This window comes from Dendropsophus ebraccatus, unplaced genomic scaffold, assembly GCF_027789765.1.
Source record: "Dendropsophus ebraccatus isolate aDenEbr1 unplaced genomic scaffold, aDenEbr1.pat pat_scaffold_810_ctg1, whole genome shotgun sequence".
NCBI classification, from domain to species: Eukaryota; Metazoa; Chordata; class Amphibia; order Anura; family Hylidae; genus Dendropsophus; species Dendropsophus ebraccatus.
The window spans coordinates 39,415-63,834 of NW_027210409.1; the positions used below are offsets into that span (position 1 = coordinate 39,415).

At 41.5% G+C, this 24,420-nt stretch overlaps 1 pseudogene; it reads right to left on the minus strand.

Moving 5' to 3' along the window:
• LOC138780349 (dynamin-like GTPase OPA1, mitochondrial) overlaps positions 1 to 24,420 on the minus strand; it is a 70,173-nt pseudogene that overhangs the window by 39,191 nt on the left and 6,562 nt on the right.

Sequence of the window (24,420 nt, forward strand, 5' to 3'; positions counted from 1 at the left end):
CTGGTAAAAAGTTGTTTTTATCAACTGTGGATTGGTATATGTGGGTGGGGCCTCGCTGCCTATGTGCCACATTGCTCCGCCCCTAGCGCCACTTAGCCCCGTCCCATCTGTGACTAGGGGGTGGGGCCTAGAGCTTTAGACTGGTCATTCCAATGGCTGCTGAGGGGGCGGGGCCTATGCAGCGATGACATCACGGATGGGGGCAGGGCTAAGTGGCGCTCGGGGCGGAGCGATGTGGCACATAGGCCGCAAGGCCCCGCCCACATATACCAATCCACAGATGATAAAAAAACGACTTTTTACCAGAACAAGTGCCATGAGGTGTGATATAAAATAAGTAATGAAAGCTGTGACATTTACCCTTTACACCTGGGAAGAGCAGTCAAAATGCAAATAGGGGGTGACAGTGTCACTTTAACAAATGTATAGGGTCCAAGAGGACAAGGGTATGTAATGGATCAGTTCTAAAGCAGTTAATGTTATTTGTGATGGATATCAGAACTGCTGTTTTTTACCCACAGATATAAAGGCAATGCATTTTTCTCTTTAAAGTGTAACTATAAAATATTTTGACCTTTCAGTTTTAGTTAGCTTAGGGCATGATAAGAATTTTTGCATTTGCATACATTAATAACCTAAAATGAACAGTTTTTTAAATACATAAGGCTGATTGTCCCCTTACAGCTCTCTCTGGCTCTGCGTTATTTCTGCAATACTGCTGGACACGCCCCTCCCTGGAGAGCCATACAGAGTAGCAGCTAGCTAGATACAGACTCTGACAGGAGGATCAGATAACAGCCCTGACACAGAGAGAAACATAAAACAAAGCCTCCTCCTCGCCTCCTCCTAGCAGCACATTCTCCCCCCTCCCCTCACAGAGGTGACTTAGCAGAGCTGAGGGTGTTGTGTGTGAGGAGCAGCGCAGGGGAAGAGCTGGATGGAGGGACAAGTACCCAGTGCTTCACCCAGGAGGGACATGCCAGCCATGACTCCAATATACTGCATGAGGGAGAGAGGGTGAGTCACTGAGGGGAGGACTACAAGTCCCAGCACAACACAGCTGTAGTCCTTCCATAGTACATATAACATTCACTAACAGATGTCTGCAGCAGGTGCCCCTACCTCCATGGCTGACATTATCCTACCGTTGTATGAGAGCAGATGACTGTATCTAATCCCACTGTGTGTGATACCATCTGCAGGGGCTCTGTATCTAATCTTACATTGTATGCTTGGGCTCTATCTGATGCCACTGTGTGTGATATATCTGCTAAGGTGCTGGTCAGTGAATGGAGGGAGCCAGCCAGGGAGATGAGGGATAGGCCACGCCCACTTTCTCTCAGCCAGAAGAAAAATTCATTTATTCTTCTGAGACAAACAACTGGGGATATCTCAGCAAGCGCACAAGCTATCAACGCAGTTTAGGGCTCTTTTTAATGGGTAACACATGGGCTTTTTGTTTGAGGAATTTCATTTTTTGGCTATTGAAATTATAAATGAATTAATACAAAAAGATAAAGATGCTTTCACAGCCAGATATAAGGGAACCCAGCACATTGGGCCACTTATTATAGTATTCTGGGCTTATCTGTTCCCGGCGCAGGCAGTGTGACGTTCACTGCCTGCACCGGAAGTCCCCGAAGCTCTCCCGGTAACCGGTCGTCTGATCAGACAAGCTCGGAGACGCTTGGCTGCCGGGAGAGCTTTGGGAGAATGACAGAGGCTATGGGGACTTCCGGAGCCTCTGTCATTCTCCCAAAGCTCTCCCGGCAGCCGAGCGTCTCAGAGTTTCTCCGATTAAACGCTTGGCTGCCCAGGAGAGCTTCGTGGATCTCAGGCATTGTACGTCACACTGCCTGCACCGGGAACAGGACAGAACAAGCGCGGCTGCTGGGAACGAGTGACAGGTGAGTAAAACAGTTTGTTTTTTTTATAGTGGTCGCTCCATACAGTGAGGATGGGGCCATTTGTGAGTACCATACCCCGCGTATAAGACCACCGCAGACTTCTAAAAAGATTTTTCGGGGTTAAAAAGTCGTCCTACTTTTTTTACTTGTTTACTGAAACATATTCAAGTTATAATTATGTGATGGACATGGACATAAAATACAGACTTTCAGCTTTTATTTGAGGTTACCCTCATTAAAATTGGATGAAGGGTTTAAAGTGTCACTGTCTTTATAACTTTCAAAATCTAAATCAGCAGTAGATGTGATATAAAGCAAGTTTGCAATTTACATTCACAGCACTTTCTCAAAAAAAAAAACAGGAACCAGTCAGAGGACAGGAAGTCCTGTGTATCCCAGGCCATCTGCGCTCACAGAGTGAAGGCAGTCATGTGATTGACAGACATATTGAGCTGTGACTCTCTGTACTGGCTGGAATTCCTGTGTTTACACTGTTTTTTTAACCAGAGCAAGACTAAAAATCTGCCTTCAGGAGACTGGACCTGGATTTCTGGTAAGTTCAGCTTTGTTTTACAGCACGATAACAAAAAAAATAATAAATGGAAATTGCAAACTTGCTTTATTTCACATCTACTGTTGATTTCGATTTTGAAAGTTGTAAAGACAGTGACACTTTAAGAGTTTCAGCTCCTTAACATGTTAACCTGTTAAAGGGACCAAAAGTAATTGGAAAATAGACTTGGGCTGTTTCATGGACAGTTATGAGCAATTCCTTAATTACTTCATTCTCAGTTAAGCAGATAAAAAGGCCTGGAGTCGATGTGAGGTGTGGTGTTTGCATTTGGAAGAGTTTACAGTGAAGAAAACATGTGGTCAAAGGTGAAGGTGAAACAAGCTATCCTTAGGCCACGTTCACAGAATGTAAAAAAAAAATCAATAAACAACGGCCGTTGTTGAGGACTGCAGCAACGGCCCTTTATTGACAACGGCCAGCTGCATTTGTTTCTATAGAACACCGTTGTTCTCTGCGACCTCACAAAAAACTGACATGCCTATTTTGTGTGGCCACAATTCATTAAATTCACTTGATTTTATTTACATTTATTTTATTTGTCAAATTACTTTTGGGCACCTGACATGAAGAGACAGTGTATAGGAAATGCTTTAGTTCATAACATTTTTATAAAATCATTTTCTTTAACCCAACTGCACTGAATTGTTTTGTTTAAAATTCATTGTGGTAATGTACAGAACAAAAAGTAAAAAAAAATGTCGTCTGTGTCCAAATATTTATGGAGCTACCTCTATTTGTCATGATAAATACCTTAACTGGAGAACGAGTCATCATCTCCCCAGATCCTCGAGGAAAGATTCGGGCTTGTGCTATCATTTCAAGAACACTTGTCTTCCCTGAGCTTTGGTCACCAACCACTACTACCTGAAAGACAACAGGCAGATGAGTTTTGTACTGGATTGGGTTGCCTTGGGTCCCCCATGAGAATTGACTCTAAATCATATGCACATTACCCCTTTTACTCTAGGAAATGCAGAAAAAACTTCACAAGCTGACCAGTGTGTTTTTTTGCAACTAGTTTGTAAAAAATTGCACAAAATGTCTCCGTGTTACTAAGGAGACCACCAAGGGTTTCCCCTCTGGGGCCAGTCCACACCTGCCACGGAGACAGACCATAATGGAGGGTCATAGGCAGGAAACAGGTAGCAAGACATTTACAGCATTAAACAACCAAGACACAGTCTCAAAGAAAAACAGCTGTCTCAATGACAGCATACATCTAAGAATGTGTGTGAACTCGGCATACCAGTGACATACCCTTGGTAAATGGTCTTGTGTGTTGTAGTTGGCATCGTAGTCAGACAGGATGTCCAGCACCTCAGAATACATATCAATCAGAGATTTCTAGAACATAAATGATTAAAGTGATCAATCCCAAAATTTATTTTGTTACCCTTCCCTCTGGAGTTACTAATGCACATTTATGTTCAGTTCAGACAATGTATTAATTTTGTTAACAACGGCCGCTCTTTGAATGGCTGTTAATAAAATTGATAATCCCATTAATTTCAATGGGACAACAGCCATGGTGTATACATACAGTATACACTATGGCCGTTGTTCAATGCAGAAGCAGCAAATAATTGACATGTCTATTTTCTACACCCGCAGTTAGGTGAACATAATTTGTAGAAAATGGTTCGTGCACACAGTTTAACCCCTTAAGGTCAAAGCCAATTTTCGTTTTTGCGCTTTTTCCATTTTATGTTTAAAAGTCCATAGTGCTTGCATTTTTTCACCTAGAGACTTATATGAGCGCTTATTTTTTGCGAAACCAATTGTACTTTGCAATAACAGGCATTATTTTTCCATAAAACATGCTGCGAAACCGGAAAAAAAATCATTTGCGCCTTCAAATTGAAAAAAAAACCTAATTTGTTTTGATATCTGGGAGTTTTGCATTTACGCCGTTCGCCCTATGGTAAAACTGACTTGTTATGCATGTTCCTCAAGTTGTTACGATTACAACGATATGTAACATGTATAACTTTTATATTATCTGATGGCTTTTAAAAAATTCAAACCATTGTTAACAAATATGTTCCTTAAAATCGCTCTATTCTCAGGCTTATAGCGCTTTTATCCTTTGGGGCTGTGTGAGGTGTCTTTTTTTGCGCAATGACATGTACTTTCTATCGGTACCTTGATTGCGCATATACGACTTTTTGATCACTTTTTATAAAATTTTTTCTGGATTTGATGCGACCAAAAATGCGCAATTTTGCACTTTGGATTTTTTTTTGCGCTGACGCCGTTTACCGTGCGAGATCAGTAATGTGATAATTTAATAGTTTGGGCAAATACATGCGCGGCGATACCAAATATGTTTATTTATTTGTTTATTTATTAATTTATATTTATAAAATGGGAAACGGGGGGTGATTTGGACTTTTATTAGGGGAGGGGATTATTTAATAATAAAAACACTTTTTTACTTTTTTTTTACATCAACTAGAAGTCCCCCTGGAGGGCCTTGTATATCCATAGCAATGATCTCTCATAGAGATCAATGCTGTGTATATACACAGCAAAGATCGATTAGATCGGTCATAGATTGCTATGGCCTGCTGCAGGCCATAGCAATCTATTGCCGAGGCGGGATCAGCGTCATTGCAACGCTGAGTGCCGGCCTGGCCAGAAGAACGGATCTCCGCACCGCGATCGCATCGCGGGGGGGAGATCCGACCCACTAGACACCAGTGAAGCATGAAGCACTTCAATGCAGCTGTCAGGTTTGATAGCTGCATTGAAGTGCTTAATTAGCAGTCGCGGCAACGGAACCCGCGCCGGCTAATAGAGGCACTGCCCGGCTGCATGTGTACCAGGTACGTCATGGGTCGCTAAGGGGTTAAAGTACAGCTACCAGTCATTCTTTACACTGTGATCAATTGTAATTGGATGGTGGGCACATCCGAAGGAGCCCACAATCCAAACAGTAAAAAGATAATGTTACTGCTACTGATACATGCTAGCTGGTCCCCGTGCTGTAATACAACGGTCGTTGTATTACAGCATGTGAACATAGCCTGATATTGTTAAGACTGGGTTGTATATTTCAGTCAGTATTGTGGTCCTCATATTGCAACCAAAACCAGGAGTGGATTAAAAACACAGAAAGGATCTGTTCACACAATGTTGAAATTGAGTGGATGGCCGCCATATAACAGTAAATAACTGCCATTATTTCAATATAACAGCCGTTGTTTTAAAATAACAGGAAATATTTGCCATTAAATGGCGGCCATCCACTCAATTTCAACATTGTGTGAACAGATTCTCTGTGTTTCCAATCCACTCCTGGTTTTGGTTGCAATATGAGGACCACAATACTGACTGAAATATACGTAGTGTGAACCCAGCCTTAAAGTGTACCTGTAATTTATAAAAACTTTTGACACGTCATAGAGACATGTCAAATGTTTTGATCGTTCCAGTTCTGAGTGTTCAGATCCGTACCAATCGGAATAACGAGCGGGGAGAAGACTGTGCTGAGCTAGAAAAAAAAAAAAAAAAAGAAGTCGGGCTCAATACACTTGCATTATGAGCCTCACACAGACACTGCAGCACGTCCTCTCTCTCGATTAGTGAACACTCGGACCCGGACCAAACATAACTTTTGTTATGTCTCTACAACATGTCAAAAGATTTTACAAACGACAGTAACACTTTAACCCCTTAGTGCTGCAGCTAGTTTCGGCTTTAATGACCAAGCTATATTTTCAAAATCTGACCTGTCTCACTTTATGTGGTTATAGCGCTGTAATGCACAAATGTATGCTAGCGATTCGGAGCGTTTCCGAGCGTTTTTTTCGTGACATATTGTACTTTATATTAGGGGCAAAATTTGGTCACCATCTTGTGCGATTTTTTGTTAAAAACATCAAAATATTAAGAAAAATTGGAAAAATTATCAAACATACACTATTCAGCATGCGGTAAAAAGAACATAATTATTGTGTTCTCTGGGTTACTACGGTTATGTCGATACCAAATTTCATATTTTTTTTTTATTACCACTTTCACACAATAGAACCTATCTCCTGAAAAATAAAGATCCATAGCGTTATCTTTTGCGCAACACAGCTGGCTTTGGGCTCATTTTTTTGTGGGAAGATATGTAGTTGTTATTGATACCAAGTATTACATATATATGTTGTTTTGATCTCTTTTATGACGTATTTACTGAAGAATATTCTGGCGCGTTTTTTCTATTTTTCTTTTACAGCTTGTGTCGTGCGATATAATTAATAAAACCGTTTTATAGACTGGATCGCTAAAAACGTGACGATACCAAACATGTATAGGTTTTATGTTTTTTTTACATGGTTTTATGTAATGATTTATTATGTATAGGGAATATAATGCATTTTTATTATTGGGGAGGGCTGGGGGGATTTTTTTGTGTGTTTTGGTGCAACCTTTTTTTTTCCACTTTTACACTAGTGTACATTACTGTAAACTAAGTAGTGATCTTTTGATCATTGATACAATATACTGCACTACTACTGTAGTGCAGTGTATAACCTATGTCAGCAACGAGCTGACAGGCAATCTACACAGCCATGCTTCTCGCATGGCTGGGTAAATGCTTAACCCTGGCAATTCCAGATGCAATCTGAAGGCTCCCGGGATTGGCATGATGATGATCAGAGGCCTGGACCTTGCTGCGGGACTTCCGATCAGTTGAGTATATTACTGCACCTGACCGGAACCCGTTATATGCTGCTGTCATGACTTAACATGCCGACAGCTGACCTCCTGCGCGGTACCATTTATTCTGTCCCCGCCGCTGACGAGGACAGAATAAAGCCCAGTAGTGACCGCCGTAAAAAGCTGATACGGAGGTCACTAGGGGGTTAAACAAAACAAAAGAGCACCATATTGTAACAAATAAGGGCTCGTCTTAAATTTCATTTTTAAAATGCATTTATTTTAATTTTAACATTTCATGTCAAAAACTCCAGCATTGGTTAAACACGTCGTTGAAAGAGAAACAAGCTCCTGATCTGCTGCAAGTTGTAAGGCTACAGTCACACATCTGCATCAAAGACCTGCAATTATGGACCACTACATTCTAGACACTGACCCATGCCGTAATTGCTGATCCGCACCACATCAAGCCCTATTTTTTTGCGGTCTATTCCTGGATCTGGACAAATTGTGTATGTGTGACTAGGCACATTTAAATCAATGTGTTTTAAATTTGCAGATCCGCAATTACAGACAAAAATTTTTGGATGTCTGAATGAGGCCTAATGCCTCCTCCCTCGACTCTAGTTGCCTGATCCACACCTGGAAGATAAGTCCCAAGCAGGCTCAGGTATGGGAGGGGGAATAAGGAGGTGTTACAGCTTGCTGCACTTCAGGAGCTCAAGAAAGCCTTACTGACTCTTTAGACCAGAGAATAAAAACAAACATTCTCTAGGTTCTGGAAAACAGATATATGAAAGTTACCCTGTGTCTCCTTGACCTAGCAGCTATTTAACAGTGTCAGCAGTTGGGAACCTGAATTGCAGCTGACAGATTTCATTTAAATGGAGCTCTTTAAAAGGGAAACATTACAAATTTTACTTGTCAGGAGAGGAAAGAATGTTGGTGACAAAAACCCCAAAACCTCTAATGAGTTTTCTGGTAGTTTATATGTGTATATATATACACATACACACACACATACTTGTTTCTAATTTACATTACCTTGAGTTTTCTTTGATGAATGCCTTTATCATCTCTTTGCAGCACCAGTTTCCGCAGATCTTTGTTTTCTTTCTCGAGTCGTTCAAGAATCCGCTGGTACTTTAACTAAGACACAAAAACAACAGTCTTAATTGACTATGTACACAACCTGCACTCTAAAAAAAAAATGACCAGAGATTTGACATTAACGTAATAAACTTTTTACTTATTCGCTTACCATACTATCTAGAACTCAACATCTACCCACATGCATGTGGATACAGAACAGCAGTGAGCTTAAGGTCCGCACTTTAAAATAACTGAAAGCAGAACGATCATCCGTCACCCATCCTCCCCATACACAGGAATGCACACAATTATGATGTGTTTCGGGAGGCTTGCTCCCTCTGATACATTGAGGATTATACATTATATTATACATGCCAAGTGAGCACATGGCGACCACCTACATTAGAAAAGGCCTACTAATGTCAAGAAACAAGTGCAGAATACCAACCTGGGTTTGCAAAAGTTCTTCTTGCAGCTGATCAACTTTCTCCTTGTCCGTGGCCTTTAATAGAAACATAAAAAAAATAAGAACAAAATGGAAATTGTTATAAAATAGACGGTTGACTCTAAAAAGACCCCAAAATACTTCCAGATTTCTGTGCAGCATCAAGAAATCTTTGCAAGTCTTTACTGAATATATGCTTAAGGCCCTATTCCACGGAACGATTATGGTCCGTATTCGGACGATATCGGCCACTACGGACGATAATCGCCCCGTGGAATTGAGTGCAACGATCAGCCGACATCGTTCATGTCGGCTGATCGTTGCAGTCGCTTGTTTTTCAATATGTTGAAAAACAAGCGACTGATATAGCAGCGATCTGCTGCCGTCGCTCCGTTGAATAGGAGCATCGGCAGCAGACGCTGTTGTATCCTATGCCCTGCCCGGACAATAAGCGATCACCCGGGCAGCCCCCACGCAGCTCCCCACTGCCCCTCCCGCACTCAACCGCTCGCTGCTGCGGCGTTGAATAGCGGCGGCAGTGAGCGGGGAACGAGGAGCAAACGAGCGCTGACAGCGCTCGTTTGCTCCTCTATGATGACCCGTGGAATAGGGCCATTAGAGGTCCACAATAACAAATGATAGTCTGTACACTAGTAGTGTCAAATCACCCAACCCTTTTCTATAATTTGTAAGACATAAAAGTGTTTTGGTTACTAAGCCAGCAATAAACCTGCCGAAGAAGCTATATTGATAGTATTCTGTAACTATTGCAGCACTTGCATTTCCTGCCTAAGTAGTTATATATTGATTACCAGTTACATGCCATAAAATCCCTTTTCCACCATGTACAATAAACTTTAGCTTGCTCCTTTACCACTACAGCATGGACCAAAACCATAGAGAATGAATCATGAATGACTCTTCATCTGCATAAAATCAAAAGCACTAAAACAAGGTATTGAAATGATCACTAACATTACTAACATTACACAATAATAGGACATAGTGTACATGTATTTTTAATGCAATTTGTCCAAAAACAGACATTTCACGTCCTAGAGCAAGAAAAGGGAATTACAGGTAATGGAGGCGTTATTGGACTAAATTATATTTTGCAATAAGATTTTTGATAAGCAACTTCCATGACACTTAGTAATCCAAGTCTCAGTCTAGTGTTAGTTTAAGACTTGTATATCACTATTGTGATTGCATCCAATGACCTAAGACCCATCACCTTGCGCTTCTGCTGTGAGTTGCCCATGTTAATGTTTCCAGCTGCCCTGCGTGCCTCCTCTTCATGCTGCTTGAGCTGCTCTTGTAAAAGAATGAGTTCACCAAGCAAACCCTGCCATGAGTTTACAGAAAGAGATAGAGACGGGGTGAAGGTGGGGGACAAAAACTGTGATGGGTGCAAAATGAAATAGGTGTATAAAACAAAGGCACAATGACAGACAAATGTATAGAAGCAAAATGGACACAGAGGCACCAAGCAGACGGTACACAAACTACCGCTAAAAAGGCAAGAGAGAGCGCACTGTAGTTTACAAATAAAAGCCAATCTTACCCTAAAGTGCCAAATGTGGTTGGCACTACATCTCCCACAATGGCTCTTACCAAGCTTTCTCAGACTCTCTCAAGCCTGTCTGTCTGTCTATCTATCTATCTCCTAATCACTGTAAATAAGTAGGAGTGCAACTGAAGGAGACCGGTCATCACTTTAATGCTGCCTAAACCACGGGTCATTGTAGAATTCTCCAGTAGATTCTTCCTTCCCAACATATTTCTCCCATTGCTCAAGATCTTATACACACATTCCTTGTTTGTCCATGGAGGCCTGTCTCTTACTGAAGACTGGAGGTACTGGCAGAATGCTCCATAAGGTTCCACTATATATTGCAGGAAACATGGAAAATGGCATTTGGAAGCCCATTCCAGTGCTGAATTAAAATAGTTGTGCATTACAAAAATTACTTTACAGCTCTGAAAAAAATAAACACTAGAAAGACACTTTAACATTTTGGCAAAGTAAAAAATTGAAATTTTTACTTTGCCGAAATGTTAAAGTGTATTTCTAGTGTTTATTTTTTATTTTTTTTTCCTTTGGGGGAGATGTATACTTTAAAATACTGGTAAATTGCAATATCACCATCTTAAATGTTAATGGGGTATTCTTACCAGGACATTTATGCCATATCCACAGGATATGCCATTAATATTCCATGGATTCGGGCCCGCTTATCTCTAAAGTCAGCTGGTTTATGCAGTTTGCATTACTCCCACTGACCGTAAGGCACACTCTTCTTACAAGGAATCTGTCACTAGGTTTATGCTGCCTTAAATGAGGGCAGCATAACTAATTACATAAATGCTGAATCAGTGAATCAGTGTATTACTTACATTATTCTGTTCAGCCATTCTCCTGATATGCAGGAGAACGGGATTCTTGCTACACCCCTCCCCCACCCTCCAGCTGATGATTGACAGATGCCTATACACAGCATTAATAGATAACTGCCAATCAGCCGCTGGTGGGCAGAGTTTTCTGCTTCTCATGCACATCCAGGACTACTGGGCTCACGCACATAATGGAGAGGACTACTTATTTCCCATGTTTTTCTGGGGGATATCTCTGAATCAGCTGCAAAGAACAGTGTAAGTGATACATCATTCTGTTTCAGCTTCTCTGTCACTAGTTTATGCTATCATCAGCAAGGGCAGCATAAACCTGCTGACAGAATCTCTTTAAAGTTTGGGAGAATGCTACTAAGCTGTTTACCCCACTCCCATCAAGGTCAATAGGAGTTATAAAAGTGCATATCCGAGTATCTTCGGATATCTGCTTTTAATCCAAGATCTGTGTCCTGGGATCTGTTCGGCAAGTGATGCAGCTATTGTCATAATAAAAAAAACAACTTTTAAACTTGCAGCCCAGTTTCAAATTTGTGTGGCCTAGAGTGTGTATGCCCTAGGATTGCAACGCCCCTCCATCCCTCCTCCTGGCCCTCCTCATCACTAGGAAAGCCCCATGGTAGGATTTTTCCTATTGATCACCTGAACACTGCACAGGTGCCTTAATGATCCAGCTCATGTGCAGTGTTCACACAGGTGATGAATAGGAGAAATAGTTCTAGGGGAATTCCTAATGGTGAAGAGGGTGGGGAGGAGGGATGAAGAGGTTGTGCAAGCCTAGGGCATAGACACTCTAGGCCACCCCAATTTTGCACAGGGCTGCAAGTTTAAAAGTTGTTTTTAATTACAATAACTGCATCACCTGCCGAATAGACCCCAGGACAGATTTTGGATTTAAAGCTATAAGAAGTTACAGACGGTTTAGGAGGGTCAGATTGTGGGTACAGAGTCGCTTTAATGTTCCAAATGTGAATACCCCTTTGAGGATGAAATGGGAAAACATGGGGGGTTATAGTAGGTGTTGTGTTGAACAAACCACAATGTGATATCTAGCTTATCTATATCTAAATATGTGTACACTTCACATTGTGGTATGAAACAGCAAAAAGGAGCTAAAAGGCGATTTCTTTCCACACATCTGCACTATGTCTAACTATGTATATCTAAGTGTCTTTTTCACTGAAGTGAACAGAAGTGCTCAACAACCAAGTGCCGTCTAGAGAAAGGCATGGGGCTAAGTGGAAGTTCCTGCACAGCGAGTAGACAGCTCTCTATTCATTCCTACCAGAAATAAAAAGTCACATTGCGCATTGTACCTTTTAAAGTTAGTGTTAGGACTGCAGGCAGGGTGCAAAATTTTCATGACGTACATAGAAGATTTTTGAAAAATTACAGTATTTAAAAAAAGGATTTGGTTTGCTTTGTTGTTTTTCACAGGCATGCAAATCTATCACCACAGAAGGAGCGCAGGATGGAAAAGATGGAAGCATAGGCAAAATGCTTAGACTGTCCCTTAATGTGTAGTAAATGCAGCAGAAAACTCCTTCCAGAGAGCACACAAGTAATCTGCTGGACAGGTTGAAATTAGCAAGATGCAAATCACGGCAGACGTCATTACAAATCAGGTGTCAAGAGGGACATTTCATGACCACAGCAAACAAATGGACACACATTCATGACTGGTTACTACAAAAAAACATTTACCGAAATAGAACGTGCAGACACAAATATATTCATACACATGTATGCATAAATAGATGGAAATCCTTCTAAGTGTATCAACACCTTAATCATGACGGCCTGCTTCTAAATCAGCAGTGAAATCCTCTGATTCAAAAGTTCAGACCGTTGTGATAATTTTCTTTTTTAGTTGCCCCAAACAATTACTTAATGACATCTCTCCAAGCGGCGTGGGCGGCGATCGGAGCGGTGGCGGGGGGGGGGGGGGTCATCGGAGCGGCGGGGGTGGCGATCGGAGAGGCGGCGAGGGGTGATCGGAGCGGCGGGGGTGGCGATCAGGGCGGCGCAGGGGGCTGCGGTTGAGCGGGTGGGGCGCCGGGCTGCGGCGAACGGAGCGGCGGCGGGGGGCGATCGGAGCGCCGGGGGGGGGGGGGGGGGGCGATCGGAGCGGCGGCGGGGAGGGGGGGGCATCGGAGGGGCGGGGGTGGCGATCGGAGCGGCGGGGGTGGCGATCAGGGCGTCGGAGGGGGCTGCGGTTCAGCGGGGGGGGGGGGTGCGGGCTGCGGGCGGGCCAGGCTGCGGGCGTACGATTGCAAAACGATTTTTGCGTACAATATATCGTACCGTCTAAACGCTGATCGTTATAAAAAAAAAAAAACGTTACTTCGAAAACGTTAATCGTACGATCGGGCCTATAATCGCCTCGTGTAAACATAGCATAGGGTCCATTTACACAGAAAGATTATCTGACAGATTATCTGCCAAAGATTTGAAGCCAAAACCAGGAATGGACTATAAACAGAGATCAGGTCATAAAGGAAAGCCTGAGATTTCTCCTCTTTTCAAATCCATTCCTGGCTTTGGCTTCAAATCTTTGCCAGATAATCTGTCAGATAATCTTTCTGTGTAAAAGCACCCTAATTCAGTGAACTAATCATTGGATTTTCCATCTCCATCTCCCTCAGAAACATGTCTTCTGACCAAATGCATGGTTATAGGTAGTGTAGAGAAGCTCACACACTTAGGCCCTTTGGAGAAACCCTGTGCCATATGAGATGGTAGAAGTATTATAAATAGCACACAGGCTGAGGGCCTGTTAAAGATTTTAGACTGGGGTCCAGCATCTCAATCACACTTCCATTAATTTCATTTTACTGTTTGCCCATTAGTATGGTCTTTAGATTATTGTGTTTTATTGGGAGACCCATCAAATAGAGGGCAGTTTTGTAAACCATCACTATCAAAGTATCCATATAAAAAAAATATAAAAACATAACTAGCTAAGAATTAAACACAAGGCAACATGAAGGTTCTTAGGAAAATACTTTATATAAACAAATGTGACCAGCATAACTCTGTCTCTCACCTTCTTGTATTGCTTGTCAGAGCTTTCAAAATTCTGGCTGTCAGTTGCATTGAAAGCAGTCTCTCCTCCAGGGCCTGGTGCAAAGAAACCACCACAAAGGGCATTATATTATCAAGGTTAGGCATTCACTATTTTTTATATTAAACCAAGTGTGCTTTGTGCACAGTCACTGAAACCTTCATTGACTTGTACCATAAGGGTAAGGCTGCACATCTAAATATTGTGCTGGAATGCGTTTTCAAATGTACTGCAAAAAACAGGAAGGCACGCAAATGAAAATTCTGCTGATCTGCAGTAAAAATCACTTGCTGACAGTATGTGTTGCCTAACCCTTATGAGCCTAGATAAGGAGCGACTCATAAGAGAGCATCTGTCACCAAAACGCTCCAGGTGAAGGCGGTCACTCCGTGGCTCTAGTGCTTGCTTCACTGCTAAAGCCAGTGGCTGACTCCAGTTGTTACATGGATTTATAAAATCCATGTAACACCCCCACACACAAAAGGGAGTAGGAGTGTGTGGGGGTGACCTTGTGTTCATCTGTATTCCCCATTATGTATAGGAGCTCCTAAATGGATCATTTCTGCCCTGTGTAAGAGACCAAGAGAGCGGTGATAAAGTAGGTGAGCTCATCCAAGGACTGCCTGCAGAGTTATATACTGCTGCCCTAATCACATTGTCTGTCTCTTCTCGGTGTTGATTCTCTAGTGTATCCCATGAAATGCAGCCTGACAGTGCTCTCTTTTGCCTCCTGCCTGTAAGAGCTGATAAGGAGAACCCTATCCCATGGAGACATGCATCACATTAAGGAACAAAAGGAGACACACCAGAGCATGTAATGAGACTACAGCCAGATGCAACATGGGAAACATAGGTAGCATTAGGAGAACCATATTAGAAGGAAAAAAAGAGTCAAGGTATCAGCTGTAACTAACAATGGAGGGGTGCATTGGGAAGGGGATGTGTGCAACCACTGTTCTTCTAAACTCAAATGCAGTGAGGAGAGCTCAAGAGGCCTGTTCTAGTGACCAATGGGGGGTCCACAAATGTTTTTGTGCAATAACCTCTTACTAGTGTTTCCGGAAAAACACAAACATAATAAGAAACATCAATTATTGAATAGACTCATGACAAAATATAGTAATAGCATTGATCTAAAACGGTGACAGATGCTCTTTAACAAAGAAATGTGATGATTACAATGCCACTACAACCAGACTATGAGCCCAGGCTTCCTTTCCAGGAGTAGCCAAGAAACTTCCATCTAAATAGTCAAAAATGGAACAAAACACAAAAGCATAACCTGCTCAGTTATCTATGGTATCAAACCCGATGTTAGTTTTGGTTTTCTAAGCTTCCCTATAAAAACTATCCATTAAAAAGTCATTTTCCAGGACTCGAGACTAAAATTTTTAGATCAGGTTTTTAAAATGCTAAAAATTTATATTCTCTTGCAGTATCGCAGCTGGAAGCTCCTAGGCCGTACGCAAAATTACCTATAACTTCACATCTACTGTGTATAGTGAAACATTTCAAAAAGACCACATCTTTAAGAAGATAACTGTTTTGTCTAGGTTACTTCTCGTCTACTGTCTTGTTTACTTCTAATCTATAATACCCACATATAGTGTGGAGAGGCCAAACTGTTCGGGTTCGGCAACATTCTCCGAATCCTCTGCATTTGCCTCTCAACGACTGCAAAAGTTGGATGCCGCCATAGAAAGTCCTGGAAAAAAAAGACCGGGCAGTATACAACCTCTGCATCCACAACAAGTAAAATGCAGAGAGATTGGGTCTGAACCCGAATAGTTTGGCCTCTTCGCTCAACACTTCCCATATACTGTCCGTCTTCTCTTATAAAACTGACCCTCCAGAAGACCATTTTAATTGTAATTTTGGGGGGCCATCTCAGATTTTACTGAGGTTTCATTGGGTTCACTGAGTAGTATTAATGTCTGCTGTGCAATGGATTCAGCAGACTGTTACAGCTTCCATTATAAACCAAGGCTATAAAAGTGAACAGAGTCTAATATATACTGCTTTATAGTAACAGTAGGAGGACATTTCCCACTTGTGCAGTTAGAAGCTTCATCAGTGTCATTATATCACTATGCAGTACTGTGCTAAAGTTTAGGCAGGTGTAAAAACATGCTGCAAAGTAAGAATGTTTCAAATATAGAAATAACAACAGTTAATTGATAAAAATAAACAATGCAATAAGCAATGTTAATCTAAGTCAAGTCAATATTTGGTGTCACTTTTGATTTTAAAACTGCATCAATTCTTCTAGATACACTCCCTGTTGTAGCATAGCAATGCAGAGAGGAAGGTTGCCTGCATGCACAATCCTTAGTAAAATGAGTGGAGATGCACAGAATGTAGGTAATGTACATACAGGAGCAGGGACTCTTCAGATTGTACTCAGTGCAGGGCCCATGGTGCAGGTCACCTACAGTACCATGACATTATATCATTACACACTAACGTGGGCATCAATCTAGTAGGGGCAACCCACACTACACTTCCAATATGTGTTGGTGCATTAATCTAAGCATATATTCACTTGACATAAACTATTAATGCCCTGTTCAGGCTATGTGACATTAGACTTTGATTCAATAAATGAAAATGAAGTCTGCTCTGGATATATATGTAATTGTTCATCAAACAACAACGAGGGAAAGACGGTTCTCCGGTTGAAGTGCTGGTTTATTCACCCAAGCAATCACAGAGTGATTTTTCAAGCAATCACAGAGTGGTGCACAAGTGTCGGAAGCTACGCCCCCAATGGCCATGCCTCCTCATTAGTGACATCATCAATTCAACATGCAAAAACAATACATAAACAATGTGTATTTCGGCTCATCAAGTGAGTAATACAACGTGAATTAGGTAAGTGTAGATATTAATTACCGTATTCAGACCAATAAAGTGTTAAGTGAACATCAAAGTTCTTTCAATATCTATGGTACTTATTTAGAAGCAAAATGTCCCGACTGCGATTGTCCATAAAACCCACACCATGCCACTAAGTATATTTCCATACAGTTTGTTCCAAATGTCTTGGAGGACTAACCACAGATTGTAGGCTGTTCTTAATGACATTGTATGTATGTACGTTTTGGAGTCTTTGTCCGGTTGCAGAATAAATTTGGAGCCAGTCAGACACCTGCCTGAAAGTACTGAATGATGGATAAGTATCTGCCTGTATTTCTAACCACATTCTCCAAAAATTACATTGGAGATTTTTCTCTAAACATTTGCACAGTACTATTTGTTATTATAACACTGTCCTGCTGAATAATTACATTACATAGTGTTTTGGGATCTGGTTGTAAATACTACTACTGTGGTGACCATAGTTCCTGAAGAAGATACCCCACAACATTGCATTGGCCAAGGGGAGATTTTCAAAACATAGATCTTGGCTTTGGGGCAGCCCACACTTTACACTTAAAGGCTATGTTCACACTATGTACATTTCAGGCAGTATTTGGTCCGCAAGTCAGGTCCTCATAGCAACCAAAACCAGGAGTGGATTGAAAACACAGAAAGGCTCTGTTCACACAATGATGAAATTGAGTGGATGGCCGTCATATAACGGTAAATAACTGCCATTATTTCAATATAACAGCCGTTGTTTTAAAATAACAGCAAATATTTGCCATTAAATGACGGCCATCCACTCAATTACAACATTATGTGAACAGAGCCTTTCTGAGTTTTCAATCCACTCCTGGTTTTGGTTGCTATACAGCCTCAAAAATACAGCCTCAAATATACGTAGTGTGAACCCAGCCTAAACGTATAAAAGGCCACAGAAATCACTGTATCCTACCGCTTCCAGCTGTTATTCTGCATACAGATATGCGATAATATAGCACTAAATACACGTTTGCATTGGCGACAGAAAGGGCATTACACACCTAACAACAGAAGCAGATCAGAAGGTCCTATGACTTCACTAACCAAATTGTGACCTGTGAAAAATCAGCAAAAAAGATGAAAAAAAAATACTGTAAAAGGTATGAAAGCATGTTAGCAAAACCTGGAAAGGAAACCTGCCTCCTGCTGTTCTCCTTATTTAAGACAAGCATACAAGTAAAAACCAGACGCGTTGGACACAGGATAGTATAACCCCCCCAAAGAACTGAAAGTTAGACATTGGAGACAGTAAAATAAACCCCACATGATAGAATGGACATGCAAAAAATGGATAGCACCATAAACCAATACATAGATCAATCAAGTAAATAAAATTAGCACAAGAAATGTAAAATCTACATATACCCAGTGCACTCCACACCACAAACATACATTGTCAGATCAGTGACACAAAATTGGTGTCAAAAGGTACAGGGTAAAGGATCAACCAGATTTATATAATATGTATGGCCAACTAACATACAACATGTTTCTTTTTCTCTAGTTACATATGGTACAGATTAAAGGTCTAAGAGGAAGCAATATGCTTACAGTGAAGTGTTCAACACATTAGGTGCTGACAATAAAAAATAACTTCAGTATCTTTGCAGAGGTCCGAAAGGTAGAGAGTCTGTAACTCTCCCACCAAGCTTTCAGTCCACAAGCTTTTTTTCCTTTTTGGTAACTAATTCTCATCCTCCTTTTGACACGACTTTTAGACACTGTACAGTCATCACTGCCTCCTATCTCTAAAGAAAACTAAGTTTGCGCAGCACTCAGGTTCAAAAGATAATGCTGGGTGCCTGCTGTCCCACCTTGGTCCACAGGTGTCTATTCAGAAACAACAAAAATTGACTGCAGCACATCCAGACTTTAAGGTGAAAAAAGCAAGTGAACGGTTTATTCCATAGGTAACACACAAGGAAAAAACAGAGACGTTTCGCTCCTCCGATAGAAGCTTTTTCAAGCCAATGAATACACACATAAACTCAGGTGTTATATACTATAATAATGAATTAATTAGTGACGTATACTAAAGTGGGTGTGACCAAGCTAACAATGTCCAGTGTTAATTAGTGCAACACATACTAGTGCTTTCATAAGGGAAATTATTCCAAACAGTGTAAATAGTGCAATAAATGACAATTGAGTCCCATAATATGAATATAATGAAATAATGCAATACGGGGCATTAGTGGTCTTCTCACGGACAGTAACTGCATCGGCACCCACCTCCATGTGATGAACCTGAGCCGCACGCTTGCTTGGAACGCACAGCCATGATAATGCAAAAGAGTGAATCATCTCAGTAACCAGGCAACCAGTTGTGGCGTCAGATGAAAACACCAGAAGATGCAATAGGTTCCCATGATTAACTCAACATCGCTACACAATTAGGAAAGGCAAGCTTGATCTTCCAGTGTCTAAACATTTCCTAGATTACAATCATAAAGAAAGTGACCTTAAAATTATGTTCATCGATCAAATTTCTCCTTTGACGCACGGTGGAGATCGGATATCCATGCTCAAGAAGATGGAATTACAATGGATATTCCGCCTTTGGTCTCTAAAACCACAGGGACTTAATGTGGATTTTAAAATATTAGTGAAATATTGCTATGTTAGATAAGTCATAATATTCTTGTTTATTGCCCATGATGCCTATTGCCAACACATAGGAGTGTCTATGAATACACTTTCATTTATGCATATGTATATATTTTTATTTCATGAATTTAATTATTCTTAAAATTCTTTTCTGCATAGATTTTCATGCTATCAAGCCTATCTCTCAGGGCGAATTGTGTGGAAACTCACCGGCAGTGACTGGCTGCTGCATCCTCCCAATATATTCACTGCAACATCATTTCTCTACATTCATCATCAGTGTGAACAGCAACCTAGATGAATTATCCATCATTTGTACCCGCGGCCGAATTCTGATGAGTCCCCACAGATGACCTGAGATCCTCTAGGACCTGCATTCCTGTGAGAGAGGGATGCTGCCTGAATGGGATCGCTCTCTGCCTGCGGATGGTTTTGGATATCTGTGATAATCGGCTGGTCTCATCGGTAATTGACAAGGTCCATCACAGGAACCTATTGCATCTTCTGGTGTTTTCATCTGACGCCACAACTGGTTGCCTGGTTACTGAGATGATTCACTCTTTTGCATTATCATGGCTGTGCGTTCCAAGCAAGCGTGTGGCTCACGTTCATCAGATGGAGGTGGATGCCGATGCAGTTGCTGTACGTGAGAAGACCACTAATGCCCCGTATTGCATTCTTTCATTATATTCATATTATGGGACTCAATTGTCATTTATTGCACTATTTACACTGTTGGGAATAATTTCCCTTATGAAAGCACTAGTATGTGTTGCACTAATTAACACTGGACATTGTTAGCTTGGTCACACCCACTTTAGTATACGTCACTAATTAATTCATTATGATAGTATATAACACCTGAGTTTATGTATGTATTCACTGGCTTAAAAAAGCTTCTATCGGAGGAGCGAAACGTCGCTGTTTTTTCCTTGTGTGTTACTTATGGAATAAACCGTTCACTTGCTTTTTTCACCTTAAAGTCTGGATGTGCTGCAGTCAATTTTTGTCGCCTCCTATCTCTACCGTCTCCTGCCTTAATCTGGCTGCCAAACACTACTATGACACCCTCAAAACCCCCATGGACAAACTTGCACCACCCATACCCGAAACAGCCAGACAGAGACAGCCACAACCCTTGCCCACACCTAGAACTCATTTTCTCAGACAGTGCTCAAGGTCTTCCAGGCTCAAGTCTTCCAGTACTTATCTGTACAAAATATCTCAAGTATTTCTGTACTTATCAGCTGCTGTATGTCCTGCATGGTGGTGCTCTTTTCAGTATCGAGAACAGGAGAGGTTTTCTATGGGTATTTGTTACTGCTCTGGACAGTTTCTGTCATGGACAGAGGTGGCAGCAGAGAGCACTGTGTCAGAATGGAAAGAATACACCACTTCCTGCAGGACATACAGCAGCTTAAAAATATGTGAAGGCTGGAGATTTTTTATTAAAAGTTACAAATCTCTGGCACTTGCTGGGATCAGTTGACTTGGAAGAGATTTTTTGAGTGAACTACCGCTTTAAAGCCTACAACTATTAATGGCAATTTCTTTCTGTTCAATAGCAATACATTTCAGACACTTGGGCATTACAATTAGAGAAATGTGTAATGCAAATGACATTAACATATATTAACAGTCAAGTGTGTGGGGCAGATGACAAAACCAAAGAAGGAAACCTCTTCACCAGTGACTAACAGCTCACCCTGCATTGAGGGGCAGAGGACGTATATAGGAGGCATAAACAAATGGTTGAAGAAGACCACCTCCTAGTAGTCAAAGTTTGCCTTCCAATTCAGTATTGTAAATATCACTGATATATGACACAAATTAATTACAAACCAGAATTCTCCCAGGATATGCTCAAACATCTTGCCCACCTGATGACAGCCATCCTTTTAATAAGCTAAAGCTTTCTCCTAACTTCTTAAAGTCCGGCAAAAGCTTAGCCAGCTCCTCAGAATCCGGAAGAGCTTTACTGAATTTACCTGCAAATAAGAATTCAGTGGTTAATATGACTCAAACGTAACTGCTGCCTCTGATGGAGTATTGGAAGCACACACCAAAAAGTTCTTAAAAGGATCTTGAAGACAATAATATTGTGTAGGTCATGTCACCAAAATAGCTCCCACCAACTAAGGTAAAGACACAGAAAGTTAAGATGGTATCAGGCACCCAGCCATTAGCAGCAAATCGTGTTAGTCCTGGGAGTTGATCTCCATAGTTCCAACATTATTGTCATTAAAATTAAAAAAAAAAAAAGTCACAAAGATATGTGAAAGGTTTCATTCACTCAAAGACAGTGCTAACACCCACACAATTTCTAGATACGGCCAAGAAAAGTGCACAGTGTGCTTCACTCCCTGGCTGGGTGCTCAATCCATGGTGGTCTCAACACTGATCCTTCACATGATCAACATTTTTTGTAAAGAACTAACATTTTAAAGTAAGCAAACCATGAAGCTTTATATATTTATATAGCACCAACATACTCCACAGCCCTTTACAAGAGATGGAAAAGTTTAAAGAATGGGAAAACTTATTAGTAAAAAGTAGTCACAACGATAATGAATCAGAGCAACAGCGAGTTTTCTCTGTAATAACAGTAAGGAAAAGGCAATTCTTGAGATGTCTGTTGAGGTGTAGATGACAGGTGTGTTGTAGGGTGTAAAAACAAATTACTAACCAGTAATTTCTTTTCTTTGAGCCCATGTGCACCCCTGGAGAGGACCTCCTCCTCCCTTTGGACAGGAAACAGGATCACTAGGATCTTTAAAAGAAGCAAAGCACCCAACCAGCACCAGTTCTCCGCAAGTACATAGGAGCAAAGCTTACATAAAGAAATAAGAATTTTTTGGGTGCGCTATATAGAAATATCATAAAAATGTCATAATCTATCATTCTAATAACTGGAAATTATTTATATCATACTCTAAGGTTTTTTTTTAGCCGGGGTGCCACCATGGGCCCAAAGAAAGGAAATTACCAGTTAGTAATTTATGTTTTCTCTTCTCACCTTATGACAGCACCCCTGGAGACTAGAATAGGAATGCCTGGGGGGGGGGGGTGAAATTGCTTGTAGGACTCTACAGCCGAACATAAGATGCTCAGTAGAGATGAGCTGCAATATATAGTGTCTGAAAAAAGTATGCAAAGTGCTCCACGTGGCAGTTCTACATAATTTGTCTATGGGCGCGAATTCTCTTTTCGTCCAGGAGGTAGCCACAGTTCTTGTGGAATGGGCTCCAAACCCTACAGGGATGTCCTTCCGGCTGACCCTATAACACTCTCCTATGGCCTGTTCTACCCATCTTGCAAGTCTGTGAAGTAGCAGCCTTCCCTCTATTTTTTCCCTGAAAGGAAATAAAAAGATTGTCACTCAGTCTCTACTCTTTAGTGATGTCTAGGTAATGTAGAATAATACGTCTGACATCTAACGTGGGGCAAGAGGCTTCTCGGTCATTAGTAGGATTTTCACGAAACGAAGAGACTCATCTTCTGGGATCTGTCAAAATCAGATACAACTTTAGGGAGGAAGGCTGGGGGTCAGGGGAGAGGATAATTATATCATCCCTAACAGTCACGTAAGGAGGAATAATAGCGAAAGCTCTGACTCTCCTAGCTGATGTAAATGCCAGCATGATGGATAACTTCCAGGATAAAAATTTAATCTGAGAGTCAGACAAGGGCTCAAAAGGAGATAAAGTTAAACCAGATAGCACTATGCTTAAATTCCAAAGGGAAAATCTAGACTTTTGGTTGGGACACAATCCGACAGAGGCCCTGCCAAACCTCCTATCCCAAGGATGGTCAGCTAATTTGTAGTCAAATAGCGCACTAAGAGCTGATATTTGTACCTTGACGGTACTAGGTCTTCCTTTTTGCAAAAAATCTAAAACTAAAACAAGGCAATTTTTGGAGGGGCAAGAACATTAACGGGTTGACTAACAAAACGTCAGAAGGCCTTCCAAGTTCTAAGATACATAGCAGACGTGACCCTCTGAACACTAGCCAGTCAAGTAGAAATGACCTCTGGGGACAACCCTCTATCCTCTACGTCTGAGGCTGTCAGATGTAGAATTCCCACCCTCAGATGGAACAATGGCCCTGGTTGAGGAGATGTGACCTCTCTAGCAGGATCCAAGGATCTGACACAGACATCTTCAGCCAGGAAAACCACACCCTTCTTGGCTAGAAGGGTGCTATGAGGATAATATGAGCCCTGTCCTGCCTGATCTTCTGGATCACCTGTGGTAAGTCTGAGGGGCAGGAAAGCTTAAAAGAGACCTCTGTACTATAGCTGTGCCAAGGAATCCAAAGCTAATGGTCTGTCTTTCATGCAGAAGGAGAAGTTGTTCTAAAGTTTCCTGTTGGACCGAGTGGCAAACAGGTCTATGGTTGGAGTCAGAGATGACAAATCTGAAGAAACACTTCCTGGCACAGCTCCCACTCCCCCTGGTTGAGTTGATGTCGGCTTAGGTAGTCCACCCCTCTCAGGAGGGAGAGCCGACAGGGAGAGAAGGTGGGGTTCCGCCATTCTGAAGATGAAGTAGGCCCTCCTCATGAGTTCCTGAGATCTCAATGCCCCTTGATGGTTGATGTATGCTACCACTGAGGCATTTTCGGTTAGAACTCCTCCTCTAAGAGGAACTTCCTTCCTCTTAATTCTGGTAAAGACAGAGTCTCTGGTCTCTTCGGGATTCCATACACCATGAAGGATAAGGAACCCTGAGTGAGCTCCCCAACCTTAAGGGCTGACGTCTGTTGT